Genomic DNA, 14662 nt, shown 5'->3' with positions numbered 1-14662 from the left:
AATAAAGAATTTTAAAAAAATAAAAATAATAATGGCAAAAAAAAGGATCTGTATTTCTGATTTCACATTTAGACCTTCACACACTAATTGAATCTTGACAATAAACATATAATGTCTAGTCTGACCATGTTGTCCTGTAGATGAAAGTTTTTGTCCGGTGTCTCACTGAGCTGCCATTTTGTAATTTTCTCAAGCCCTTGTGATCTTTATCATCTGGAACTACTTGACTAGCCTCTATTCTCTATTCTTCAATCCAGTAATCCAACTCTCATTCTCTTTCTTCTTTAAGTCTGTTTACTTTTGATCTTTCTTAAAAAGGATACATAGATCTACAATTATTACTAAACATATTATTATTTGTATGTTGAAAGTCAAAACAAATTTATATTGGGTCAAAATGTCCTTTTTTACAGTGTCTTTTGTCTTGTAATATAGAAAAAAAATATTTTTAATTTCTGTAAGTTCCCCTATAGAGATTTATTTCATTATTTAAACTCTATATTGAATTTTATTAAAATTCATGCCCATCTTTACTTGGCTTATTTATTTTAATTTAGTAAATTTTGTCTTTAAGGATTTTATTTTAACAAATTCAAATGATTTATATCTTTGTATGATGGCTTTCATATAGTCTCTTTTCCTCTGTAGCAATAAAATACAAGTTTAAGTGTTTTGTTTTTTCACTTGGATGACAGATTTTTTTTCTGTTTCTTTCTGTGCCTGGGCCTGGCTCTTATTCCTCTGATGAGACTAGCTACTCCCTTCTCTTTCAGCTGAAAAGGAAGAGGCCTTCCACCTTCCACCTGTAACTTGAAATTGCCTCACCTGCTCCTGACCCCTTAGGTCAGGAAGTGTCTGACAGAAAGAGCCCCTTTAGTGCCAGCAAGATGGCTTTTCTCCTGGCCAGTGACTGCTTTGTGATCTATGTATAGACCAAATAAGGTGAGAGCAAATTGCCTTTTCCCCAGGGCTGCTGGCCTTGGGCTCCACTCAGCTGTGGGTGGAGACACAGTCCCCTCCAATTCCCTCTTCCCTTTCCCCTAACCACTGGAGTACAGCCTGTGACATAGCTCTTTTTTTTTTTTCAATCTCTATAGGGTTTTATTCTTGAGATGGTGCACCTTTCACCAAAACTTTATCTAATATGTGAATGTGAATTTTAAAGTTGTGGATAACATGCCACCCACATTGAGCAACATTTGTTGAATGGTTATTAATATTAATGTAGATTAATAAAATTAGTAAGGTGGCAGTTACTCTTGAATTAGCTGTTTCCCTGAATAACCACACAGAGAAGATGGTTTATTTAATAGGCTTGAGCTCAGTATAGGGCATTAGGAGTATATTCTATTATTCCATGACTACTCGACCTTCCTCCCTGTCCCAATATCAAATTCTTGCATGTGTGGGTAGTTAATATTTATTATTGATTTATCTTTTGTTAAACAGCCATTATTCCTAAACCAGCTGTATACCCAAATCACCACACAGAGACTAGGATTTATTTAATTAACCTAGACTACAATAGTGGGCAATGATTACTCCATCCTAAACCTCCAAGCCTGCATATTTTCCTACCATTCAGATTACACCCTTTATACTCGCTTTTAATCATGTCTTAGGCCCAGTTCATCTCTCCTCGTGGTTCAAAGACTTCTGCAGATCTCTGCTGTCCTACTCCTCCTCCTCCTCACTTTCTTCTCCTACTCTCTGGACCAGGATGTCCCACCCTATTCTCTCCCTTACCCAGCATTGTAGTTGGTTGTTTTATTGACAACACAGAAAACAAATGGTGGCATGTTTACCCAAACTTGAGATAGGTGATACTTAGAATAAGCATCACAATGCAATGTCTTGATTGAAACCAGATAGTGAAGTAGAGAAATCAGTATTTGAATGAACCAGGGTAAATTGTATACATTCCAAAAGAACATTATACCAACACTTGCATTTATAAATTTCCCTGGAATCAGCTCTTTCTCAGCATGCCTCCTGAATCTCTCCTTGTGGCCAGAGTCTCCTTCATCCCTTCTCTCCTTCACTCACTGGAAACAGATGTCTCACCCTAGTTTTTCCTAAATGCCCTGCTACTAGCTGGCCAGTTTTATTGGCAAAGCAGAGAAAGAATTTGAGAATGTTTACACAAACTTGAGACAGGAAATTATTAAAATTATTTAGTCCAGGCATGTCTGGACTGAAATCTGATAGTGGGATAGATAAATGATCATTTGAATAAACAAGCATAAACTTTCCACAGCACTCAGTCACATCTCAAGTCATTTCTCACAGTCAAGAGAGTAGTAAGTAAGGTACACATGGAAAAACCTTTCTTTTTCCCATGGCAATTCATTCTTTGGAATGACGCACTAACATGATAGTAAGATCCTGTTTGAATAAATAAATGCTTGAATGAGCGCACATGGATAAAGGCTTGCATGTGTGCATCAACTCAATACATTTAGAGTCTGTGAGTCCAAATAGCATTGTAGGGTCAAAATGGCTTGGGTCTTCTGCATTTTGGAGTAGCAATCATGGAAGTGATTGGAGGAAAGGGAGGGGAATAAAAATGTAGAGAAAGAACACAAGAGAGAACTTTCTCAATCCCCTATGGCTAGCTGAAAACCCCTGCTGAGTGTTAAAACTCTACCTTCTTCCTAGGTACTGCACTTGTCTAACTCAGTCATCCACTACAACATTAATGCCGATAGCCTAGGCAAGGCAGTTTATCAAAAGACAACATGAGCATGTATGGACAAACAGTCCAGGAAGTAGTGACTGGCATGTCACCCCTGAACACACATTCAATTCCCGTTTTCCAAGAAAACCTACTACAGACCACAATTGTCTCTTTTCTATTTGCAGGAACAAATTTGATCAAACATTCCAGAAAATTTACACAGGCAAGAAAACTACTGACTCTTTGAAATGAGTCTGGGAATGCACCAACTGCTATCCAAGATGCTTTGGTCCATCCAAAACCAAGGAAAATGCCAGGTCAAGAAATCTGACTTCTGCATTTACCTTATTTTCACTGTTTTCATCTGTTGGTGGGCTAACTTAACAAAGCTCCATTTAGAAGACTTCAGACAGGTCCCGTTGGCATATCTCTCATTCCCACTGTAACTTCAGTATACATTAGTCAATGGTTACTGATAGCTGAAAATTGAAACTTTTAACTTTAATATCTAAATAGATTTATACTAGTTCATGAGATGGAAGGTAGAATGACCCAAGACCCCTTCTCTGTAAAACTCACTTTTGTTCCCCTCAGTTCCTGAATTCCATTGTGCCCAAAGTGTGAAGAGAAATTCAGGGAGAATTCAATGCAATGAGACCAGAAAAAAAAAATGGTAGTCATGCTTTTTAGCTCTGAAAAGAAATTAAAACCATATTAGATAAAAGTGACACAGATAATAAAATATGGAAATGACTGGGACAAAGCAGAAATAACACTGGAAATGAATTAAAAGTTAGAATTTAAATATATTTATATTACCTGTGTCACTCTCTGTGATGAACTTGATGGTCTTCCTCCTCCTTTTGTTAAACTTGTCTAACTTGATCTCCATTTACCTCCAATTCTAACTCTTAGCCATCAAGTGTAGTTGCTGATAACATGGGAACACTTTTCACTGCTTCACTTCATCCTTTCTAAGGTTTATGGAGGTTTGTTGTTCTTTTAAGAAATGAAAATGCCAATTGTTCTCTTTTACCAATAAAGACTCAGGAGCCAGATGCTGGAGTGAGAAGCTCAAGAGAGGCAGAGAAAGCTCCCAGCTGACCTTCCTTCTCAGCTCAGGTCCTGATGGAAAAAGACCAAAAGGCTCAGTAGCTCAGCTAAGGAAAAGTACTAAGGCTTCCTAGCACAGAGCCCAAGAGACTCCCAAAGCCAAAGAGCTAGTGAGCTAAAGCCAAATTGCTAAAAAGCCCCTTCTCCTTCTACTGTCTTAAATACCCTTCAAATCAAAGTCCCTCCTACAACTGGTTTCTTGCTGTGCCTCTTGCCCTAGGGTGAGCTTTATTAAACCCTGTGTACAAATAGCTCTTGGATTAAAGGTGTGTGCTAGGACTGGCTGAATCCTACCATACTCTCCTGTTTACACTGAACAGAAAGTTCTTGGATTAAATGTATGTGCTAGGGCTCAACCATACCAAACAAGAAACAGATTTTTTTAGTTACTGTTTATTTACTTTATATCCCAAGGGTGCCTCCTCCCTCCTCTCCTGCCAGTTACCCCTGCCCTCTCTTCCCCTTCCCTTCTCCCTTTCACCCCAGAAAAGGGGAGTGCCCCTCCCACCTGTATCAATCTTCCCCAGCACATCAAGTCACACCAGGACCAAGGGTATCTTCATGTCCTAAGGCCAGGCGAGGTCTGACCTAGGTCCAGATCATGCATGCTCCTTAGTGAGTGGCTGTCTCTGAAAGCCCTCGTGGGTCTGAGTTAGTTGTCTCTGTTGGTCTTCTTGTGAGGTTCCTGACCCTTCCAGGTCCTTCCATCTTTTCCCCAACACTTCTTCAGCACCCCCAGAGCTCTGCTCCACTTTATGTGCAAGTCTAAGCAGATTCAGTCTAGCTGGAGCCTCTCAGACAATGGTCAAGTTAGGCTCCAACATATCCTCCAACAGACCCTGATATTCTTCTTCCATGAGAGGAGTCTCAAGTATTGGTTTGATCTGCTCCCATGGGTCATCTGGATGCATAGTGGCTGGTGCCTGCTGTTCAACCTCTGCTTTGGTCAGCAGTTGATCAAGGAAGAGCTGGATAGGGCAGGTGTCATTGGCTTTTGCTTAGGGCTGTGCTGCCACAGGCAGGGACTGTGGGTAAAGGCCAGAGGGGTGAGGTGACTTTTCTGAGACACATAATCACAATTGCCTAAGGCATATGATCACAATTGCTATTCTTCTAGACTACACCTGGAACATTGGGGAGAGTTTTCCCAGCCTGTTCTCATTGATTGCTGCCGGGGAGACGGTTTCTATTTTTACTAAACATTTATTCTGTGATATTTCCTAGAGGCCGTTGCTAGGAGAGTTTGTTTTCTGCACATTCTGTGATATTTCCTCGTACCTGAGTTCAGCTCCCAGTCAAGATGGCTCCTCATTTCAAAATGGAGTACCCAGGCTAACTTAAACTCTTCAATACCCGCCCTCGAATAAGCCAAAACTAACTAACTAACTAAGTCTGCCTGGCATCCGGAAGGAGTTACACCACGATTAATTATATTTATTTTTTTAGGTATTAGTTACAAATAAATAACAAAATTAAATTTAAAATTATTAGTTCATTGCTGCTCTTCCTTAGAGTCTCCCTGACCATATTTGTTTGTCTGTAAATCCATGATTTCCAGGGCTATGTAAAGAGAGACTCCTATCCTAACTATCCCTCCAAAAAAAATATATATATATGTATATGCACACATAGTTAATTATATATATATATATATATATATATATATATATATATATATAGAGAGAGAGAGAGAGAGAGAGAGAGAGAGAGAGAGAGAATTAACTTGGAATAAAACAAACAAACAAAGGAGGGAAGGCTGTACTGGGGCCCTGGCTTATGGGGAGTGTTATGTACTGCATAAGCTCAACATGCTGGCCCATGTCTATAACCCCAGCAGCTGAAAATAAGCAGATGGTATCGGGGGTAGGTCAGGTTTGGGGGAGGGGGGAGAAGCTGCTTCCATACTGCTTTCCAATGTCGGCCCTTTTCGGCCTTTTTTTTTTTTTTTTTTTTCGATTTTACTTCACTTTTAGATTTGGTTTAATTTTATCTGGTAGCCAGCAAGCCTCAGGGATCCAGACACATGAAGGGAAAGGGAAGCCCTGGCTTCAAAGGCCCCTGGGCACCATCCTTTCAGTACCACATAAACGTGGGGGTGCTGGCCATGCCTGTGATCCCAGCACCCAGGAGCTGGAAAGAGAAGGATCCGAAGAACATCTCCGGCAACATCGCAAGTAATAGTCATCCTGGACAAAAAGAGACCTTCCTCTGAAGTAGTTACTTTTTTTTTTTCCTGACAAACGTGCAAACATGTAAAACCAAGCACAACATAAAGCGAATTCCTGGAGATAAAACAAAAAACGGGAATTTTAATCACTCCACTGCTATTTTAATTGGCTCTAACTCTGTATTTAGTCTGAGAACGAACAAGGGGGGGGAGCTTGTGGCGGTGGTGGCGGCCACAGGCGGCGGCGAGGCGGTTTGGTTTGGTGTTTGTTTTGTAAAAGGAGGCCTAACTGGCATGGAACTGAGGCCGCCTCTTACCTCCCCCACGTCGAGGTGGGATGTCACCTTCCCCTAATTGTGCCGGTCACAGACTTGCCGCTTTTACTGGAACACACACACACACACACACACACACACACACACAGAGGCCGCCTCTTACCTCCCCCACGTCGAGGTGGGATGTCACCTTCCCCTAATTGTGCCGGTCACAGACTTGACACACACACACACACACACACACACACACACACACACACACACCCAGCACACACACACACACACACACACCCAGCTTAGAGACCGAGCGTAAGATTTCGCCTTGTTTGCACAGCTTCCCGTCCTACTTTCGTTTTGGCTGCCTGAGGGATCCGCCCGAGGAGAACAGCCCGCGTTTGCTTTGTTCGGGCGGGACAACGGCCACCGTTTGTGCCACTCTGAGAGGCGGGTGGTGGGTACAGCTGCTCTGCTGTGCGTGCGTGTCCGCCAGAGCTAGGCAGGACCCCACCGGAGCCCCGGAGCGCTGGCTGTGCGGCTAGTGAGCGATCTGTGTGTGTGTTGCTGCTGCCTTGGACGATCGAGATGGTGGTCGGGCGACACCTAGCGGTGACAATTTTCTGTAACGCGCCTGGTTCCCGGTGGATGACAAGGACAGCAAATTGCCTGCTACGAGCCGGCCAGGGTGACGAGAGCTCCGGCGAGCAGGCGGGTGCGTCCCGGAGGTTGTGCCGTGTTTCAGACCAGTCTGAATGAACAGTGTTGGATCATGAACAAAGTTGGCTCCCGAGAGTACTGGCGTGGGGGTGGCAGGTGCTGTTTGCCAATGATTTCCCAAAGCGAGGGTCCGGGGGAGGCTTGGGCTGGTCGACCAGAAGGCTTATAGCTGTCGGATCCGGGGCGACCCAGGCTCGTTTTTGGAGACCTCGGCGGCCGGCCTCTGGATCCTAAGTCCGAGAGGATGCTGTGTCCCCGGCCTAACTGGACGACTGGCCCCAGCCCTGGCTCCACAGAGCCTCGGAGCCTTTTTTTTTTTTTTTTTTCCTGCCTTTGACTCTGGACCCTAAGGTCGAGAGAAGGAAACTCGTTCTCTCTCTTTGTTGCTTATGCCAGGCCTGCGCCTTTTCTTTCCCCCTTTCCCTCTTTGAAGAAGCGTGGTAGACCAGTAGCCCCGAGCGGATGACTCGGGGGCGGAACCCCTTTCCTTTGGACAGAATTTGATGTAAAGATGGCTCAGAGGTTAAGAACACTGTCCGTTCTTCTAAAATTTCCTCCTGAGTTCAACTCCCAGCAACCACATGGTGGCTCATAACCATCTATAATGAGATTTGGTGCCCTCTTCTGGCATGCAGGTGTACATGCAGACACAACATTGTATACATAATAAATTAATTTAAAAAAAAAAACAAAAAACAACAACAAAAACAGAAAGGAAATAAAAAGAAAAATTTTCTGGGTTTTATATATCATCTTTGATTGCTAGTACTTGCTGTCTAGTGCATTTGTGTTTGATATACATACCAATGCACCCACAAAAAAATAAAAGAATAGAACAAATCAGAAAGCAGTGACCTATTATTTCCATACGCTGATTCTTATTCTACTTTTCAATTTCTTGTATCTGGGCTTGTGTGCACTCTGTTTTATTACACAGTGATTATATTCATGTTTATATTTATTTGTTTTATTTATATTATGTAATTCATGCGTTCAGTTGCTAATTTGAGTCAGGACCTCATTATGCAGGGCTGGGTACCACTGTTGGCATAATGTTTTTGTGGACTGGTTAAAGAGTAACTGCTGCATTACTAATAAAAATCAATATTAATTATTAATAAGCATTCTACACACCACTACCTTGACAAGGCTGGTCTCCAACTCACAGAAGTCTGCCTACCTCTACTGTGCTTAAACGATTTGATGTAAGATGATTGGCTTCCATTTATCTGTCTGTCTGTCATCTCTCTCTACTTTCTTACATACTTATTTAAGATTTTCTTTGTTCTGCTTTGTTTGTTTGTTTGTGACAGAGATTCTCTCTGTATTTCTGGCTGTGTAGACTGGCCTAGCCCCGAACTTACCGGACAGACTTACCTTGAAATTCTCTTAGAGTTAAAGACATTAAAGGAAGCAGGGCCTTGTGGTACATGCCTTTAATCTCAGCACAGGAGGCAGAAGCAAGTTGATCTCTCAGTTCAAAGTCTGCCTGGCCTACAGATAGTGTTCCTGCACAGCTTTTATATTTATTTTATCTATTTATTTAATCTCACTTTTATTGTCTGTCAGTCTGTTTTTCTTTCTGTCTGTCAAGGCTACACAGAAAAGCCCCATCTCAAATAAACAAAAATTAACTACATAAATAAGTCTTATTCTGTTATACAGAAGGGGTTCCAGCACAGTTAACTGTACTTCCATTTTTTATGTTTTAATTAAATATAATAAAAATTAAAATTAAAATGAGGAATTCATCAGTTCATTGCTGCTCTGCCATAGGGTCCTCCCAACACAATCTGACTATACTATGCTTTCCTGTTTTTGTTCTTTTTGTCCTTTTAAATTTTCCTGTCTTTAAATCCATGTTTCACTTCTTCTCCATTTTTTAATGATTTATTTACTTTTATGTGCATTTTTTTGTTTTTGTTTTGCTTTACCTGCAGATATGTCTGTGTGAGGGTGTCAGATCCCCTGGAACTGGAGTTACAGACAGTTGTGAACTGCCATGTGGGTGCTGGGAATTGAACCTGGGTTTTCTTCAGGAGATACTCATGTTCTTTTTTTTTTTTTAAAGATTTATTTATTTATTACTTATGCAATGTGTGTTAGCATGTACACCTGCACGCCAGAAGAGGGAACCAGATTTCATGTTTAGATGGTTGTGAGCCACCATGTGGTTGCTGGGAATTGAACTCAGGACCTTTGGGAAGAGCAATCAGTGCTCTTATCCTCTGAGCCATTTCTCCAGCACCCGATACTCATGTTCTTAACTGTTGAACCATCTCTCTAGCCACTGTTTTCTTTCTCTTCCTTCTGTCTTTATTTTTATTTATTTTTATTTTATTTTTAAAGACCTTTCATCTTCTTTTTCCTTTCCTGTCTTTGTTTTATTTGTTTAAAGACAGGAAGTTAAACATTTATGCTGTTTTTCTTTTCATGTAGAGAAGGTACTGTGTAGATTAGGAGAGCTTCCTCAGAATTCTGCACATGCAACTAGGGTTTACATTCCGGTCCTCTAGAGAGGCTAGTAAACAGAGAACAAAAAAAAAAAAAAAAGGTCTTGAAAAGTATGTCACATGGCTGCTTCCATATTGGTCAGGAGCCTTGGTGACTGCCATCCTCATGGGAGCTTCATTTTGATGGAGTCAACAGTGGATTGAGACAGATGCTGGGAGTTGCAACCAAGTATGGGGAATAGATCTGGGGGTCTCGTTGAAGTGTTGGGGGAAAGATGAAAGGACATGGAGGGGACAGAAACTTCACCATAAAATCAAGAGAGACAACTAACCCAGACCCACAGGAACTTAATGAGATGGAGACATCAATTAAGGAGTAAGACATCAGTTAAGGAGGTAGGACCCCTGAATGCAAGTGGCCTATGGGTGGCTTGGTCTTCATGTGGGTCCCTTGGTGAGTTGTTAGTGGGAAGTTTCTAACATGGACTCTATTGCCTGCTTCTGGGTCACTCCCTCTGGCAGGGCTGCCTTGCCTTGCCTGGACTCAGTTGATGAGGATATGTTCAGTCCTGATGTGTCTTGATGAGCTGAGGATGGTTGATATGAGAGGAGGGTGACTCCCCATTTCTGGGGGTAAAGAAAGAGTGTAAAGGGGAAGGAGGATGAGGGGACACCCTTGAGATATAAAGTTAATAAACTTAGATAAAATAAAAATTTAAGGAACAAGAAAAGTGCATGAATCTCATGATCACCTTTTAAAAGCAGACACATGAGAAAGCACATGTGTATTGAGGAAAGGGTCATAATCCAGGACTGTGTTTGAAAACACACTCACCCATGCCTTCCTCTTTAGCACCCAAATATTCCTTACCCCAGCGAGTATGCAAAGAAGTCTCTCGTGTTGGTGAGTGGTTCAGCATATAACCCCACATTTCACTTAGCTTCAGAACATGAGTTCATCCACAGTATCAACAAAACTAACTTCACTGAGTTCACATCTAACCTTTATATGATGAATCTATCAAGGACAGAATATACACAAAGCAATAATTGGGTGAATAACATTTTAAATAAAAAGAAGAAGACCCAAAGAGTAATAATTTCATTTGTATAATCTAAATCAAGAAGACCACTGTTCATTCACAGCATATCATATCTGACCTATCTTTTGACTTTTAAAATAAAAATAATATTTTTATTTTTTATATTAATTACAGTTTATTCACTTTGTATTCCCCTCCTTCATTCCCTCCAAATTCCACCCTCACTCCCTCATCTCCTCCCATGCCCCTCTCCAAGTTCACTGATAGGGGAGGTCCTCCTCCCCTTCCATCTGACCCTATCCTATCAGGTCTCATCAGGACTGGCTACATTGTCTTCCTCTCTGGCCTGGTAAGGCTGCTCTCCTCTCAGGGGGAGGTGAACACAAAGCCAGCCACTGAGTTCATGTCAGAGACAGACCCTGTTCCCCTTACTAGGGAACCCACTTGGAGACTGAGCTGCCATGCGCTACATCTGTGCAGGGATTCTAGGTTATCTCCATGCATGGTCCTTGGTTGGAGTATCAGTCTCAGAAAAGATGCCTGGGCCCAGACTTTTTGGTTCTGTTGTTCTCCTTGTGGAGTTCCTGTCTCCTCCAGGTCTTTCTATCTCCCCTTTCTTTCATAAGATTCCCTGCACTCTGCCCAAAATTCGATTATGAGTCTCAGCATCTGCTTTGATACACTGCTGGGTAGAGTCTTTCAGAGGCCCTCTGTGGTAAGCTTCTGTCCTGTTCCCTGTTTTCTCCGTCTTCCTTAATTCATCCTGGTCACCTTTCTGAGTGAGTATTGATGATCTTACCCAGGGTCCTTCTTCTTGCTTAGCTTCTTTAGGTGTGTGGATTTTAGTATTTTTATTCCATATTATATGTCTGATATCCACTTATAAGGGAGTATATACCGTGTGTGTCTTTCTGCTTCTGGGAAACCTCACTCAGGATGAGCTTTTCTAGTTCCCACCATTTGCTTGAAATTTTCATGTTTTCCTTGTTTTTAATTGCTGAGTAGTATTCCATTGTGTAAATGTATCACAATTTCTGTATCCATTCCTCAATTGAGAGGCATCTGGGTTGTTTCCAAGTTCTGGCCTCTTTTCTGTGTTCTTTCACTTAGCATCATATTTTTTGGATTGATCATGTTGTACCGTGAATTCTATTCTTACGCTTCAGATCTCATTCACTTAGTATAAAATGAAGCATTTAATTTTAATGAAATAATTAAGATTTTTAATTAGCATTCACAATGATATGTAACTATAGCATTTATTATTTCCAAGACCTTTTTACTGATACAAAAGAAAATGTCATATTCAAAACAAATAACACCATAAAACAAAAAAAGTTTTAAAAATTAAATTCTAACAGTCTAAAATCCATTGGCAATTACTCTCCATTCTACTTTACCCCCATTTTTGGATACTAAGTGGACTTACATAGTCCACTTAGTCCAAACAAATAAAGTATGCATTACACGTTCTTTCCTCTCTGGCTTCTTTCATTCAGTGCCCCACTTTCTAGTGTGTTCCACAATGCAGAAGGACTTGTTCTTGCATATTAGTCAATTGTTCAGATGGGCCACCTTCTTGACCCATTCACCTGCTACTTCATTTTGCACTTTAAAATAAATATGTTTTGCATAAAGATTGTTTATCCCATGAGACCAAGCAGGGAGAAGCACCATAGCAGAGAGGAAAGAGCCTATTAGAAAATAGGAGAGCCCACAATCCCCATCCTCAGAACTGGGGCAGATGTGACCTGCTGTCACTCAGAGACAGAGAAGAGAGAACCACAGCTGCCAGCCTCCTCCTTTTCTGCAGCAACAGGAAGCTGGTGATGGAGGATCCTGGTAGGGATCAGGGAGAGGGAGGAGAGGCAGAAACTAGCTTAGCTGTCAGGGTGGTGATGGCCATCTGTGAGAGTGATCAGGAGTTCCAGTTCTGCTTGGGTGAGATGCCAAGTTCCAGGCCTACAAGGTGAGACTCTGTCCACAAAACACGACAAACAGCATGTACCTGGGAGGTTCCCCAAAGACCAATGTGTTAGAGACTTGATGGCCAGCCTGTGGCATGATTGGAAGGTGACAGAACTGTAGGAAGTGGAGCCTTAATAATGAAAACCTTCTTAATGAAAGGACATTATGTTATTAAAACGGCCTTCCAACTGACAAGAAGGCGGAGGCTTTTATGTCAGAAGATGCCTCTCCATGGGGCTGCTGTCAATGAGAGCAGTACAGCACAGCTCAGCACTTAGGGATCATCACTCAGTCACACACCCCACAACCCCTGCTGTACTTGGATTATTGCTGATTTCCCTGTGTCGCACAGCTAGTGGTCAGTGAGACTAAGCAGAGCCTGCATCCTTCTTCTTCTATATCTCAGTGAAGAGATGGCTTCCCAGTGAAGCTGCCAGTCAGAAGGAGCTAGCCCTTAATGCTTGCAGGCTTTGAATGTTTGAACATGAGAATAGAGAGCGTGGTATGAGTAAAGGCATGTAGGGTGTGGAGGCATGTGGAACTGATAACAGTAATACCAACAGTGGTGTAAAATAATAATCATTCATATTAATTGTTTATTAAATTCCAACTGTGAGCCAGGATCTGCACTGATTACTTAAGATGTGTGATGTTATATAAACTTCAACACATTATTTGTTTTATTTTACAGGGTCTTGTAATGTAGCCTCCACTACCCTCGAACGTATGAGTTTACTGCCTTTCCCTCCTGAGTGCTGATCGATTAGACATGTACAAGCAGCAACCCATCCTTTTGACTGACCACTTCAACAGGTATATTACTTTCTCCAGGAAACTTCCCCAGACAGTATTCAGAGATGACATGCTTCTGAACATCTGGTTTAATTCGACTCTCCTCTATCAGGTGCAACCAAGATGATAGGACCAAACTACACCTCAGTGTCTGAATTTATCTTCATTGGCTTCTCCAATTTCCCAAAGCAGCTCATGCCTGTCTGCTTTGTGGTGATGCTGCTCATGTACCTCTTCACACTGGTGGGCAATCTGCTCATCATGGCCACCATCTGAAGTGAGCATAACCTTCTGTGTGCTCTGAGATCCTCTACACCTTGTCCTTCATCCCATGCATGCTGGCTGACCTGCTCTCCACCCCACTGCTCCATTGCCTTCCTGGCCTGTGCCAACCAGATGTTTTTTTCCTTCGTGTTTGGTGCCACCCACTCCTTGTTGCTCCGCATCATGGGCTATGACTGCTGTGTAGTGATCTGTCACCCACTGCGCTACAATGTGCCCCAAGGCTGCGCCTGCTTAGTGGCTGGGTCCTGGGCTGGAGGCTGGGCTGTTGGCCTAGTAGTGACAACCTCCATTTTCAACCTCCCTTTCTGTGGACCCAATCAGATCCAGCATTTCTTAGGTCAGGTGCCCCCGATGTTGAAGTTGGCCTGTGGAAGTAAAGTGCCAGCTGTGGCTCTAGGTGTGGGGATGGTGTATATCACAGCCCTACTAGGCTGCTTTCTCCTCACCCTCCTCTCATATGTCTTCACAGTGGCTGCCATCTTGAAGATGCCATCAGCTGAGGGGTGACACAAGGCCTTCACCTGTGCATCCCACTTCACCGTGGTGACTTTGCTTCTGTCATCTACCTCAAGCCCAAGGGCCGCTCCTTTCAGGAAAGTGATACTCTAATGGCCACCACTTACATGGTCCTCACCCCTTTCCTCAGCCCCATCATCTTCAGTCTCAGGAACAAGGAGCTGAAGAATGCCATGAAGAAGGCCTTCCTTAGGAAATTCTATTTTTTCAAACAACTGATTAGTCAGCACAGATTAGTCATCAGGTGTGAAACATCACTTCAGAGATGCCCAGTAAATGTATAGAACTTCCTTTTCCTTTCTCTTTTGTTGGTTCTTATTTAAGTGCTTGCTAAAATTTAAGATGTTTGTTAGGACACACTTTGTATTCCATGTAGTTTATTCATCACAGCACACATTTCAATGATTTTAATATGTTTGGAAGTATGTTTGGAAGTATACGTTCATCACTTGGAAAGAAAATTGAGATGGAGAGATAGCCCAGTGGTTAAGAGCACTCACTGCTTTTACAGGGTACCCAAGCTGGGTTCCCACTGTCGGATGGCCACAACTGCCCATGAGGCTCTCTGCTGCCATCCTCAGGCACTGACATGTACCTATATAGATAAAATGGGTTTTTAGAAAAGAAAGAGAATCATATCATTAGCAGTTGTTTCCCAT

At 42.2% G+C, this 14662-nt stretch overlaps 1 pseudogene; it reads left to right on the top strand.

The window, feature by feature from the left end:
* Window positions 1–13323: 13323 nt before the first annotated feature.
* On the top strand, window positions 13324–14287 carry LOC110558114 (olfactory receptor 10H2-like; annotated as a pseudogene).
* Window positions 14288–14662: the final 375 nt, after the last annotated feature.

The sequence above is a fragment of the Meriones unguiculatus genome, chromosome 17 (genome assembly GCF_030254825.1).
Source record: "Meriones unguiculatus strain TT.TT164.6M chromosome 17, Bangor_MerUng_6.1, whole genome shotgun sequence".
In the NCBI taxonomy this organism is placed as follows: Eukaryota; Metazoa; Chordata; class Mammalia; order Rodentia; family Muridae; genus Meriones; species Meriones unguiculatus.
This window is presented reverse-complemented; position numbering and strand designations above follow the sequence as displayed.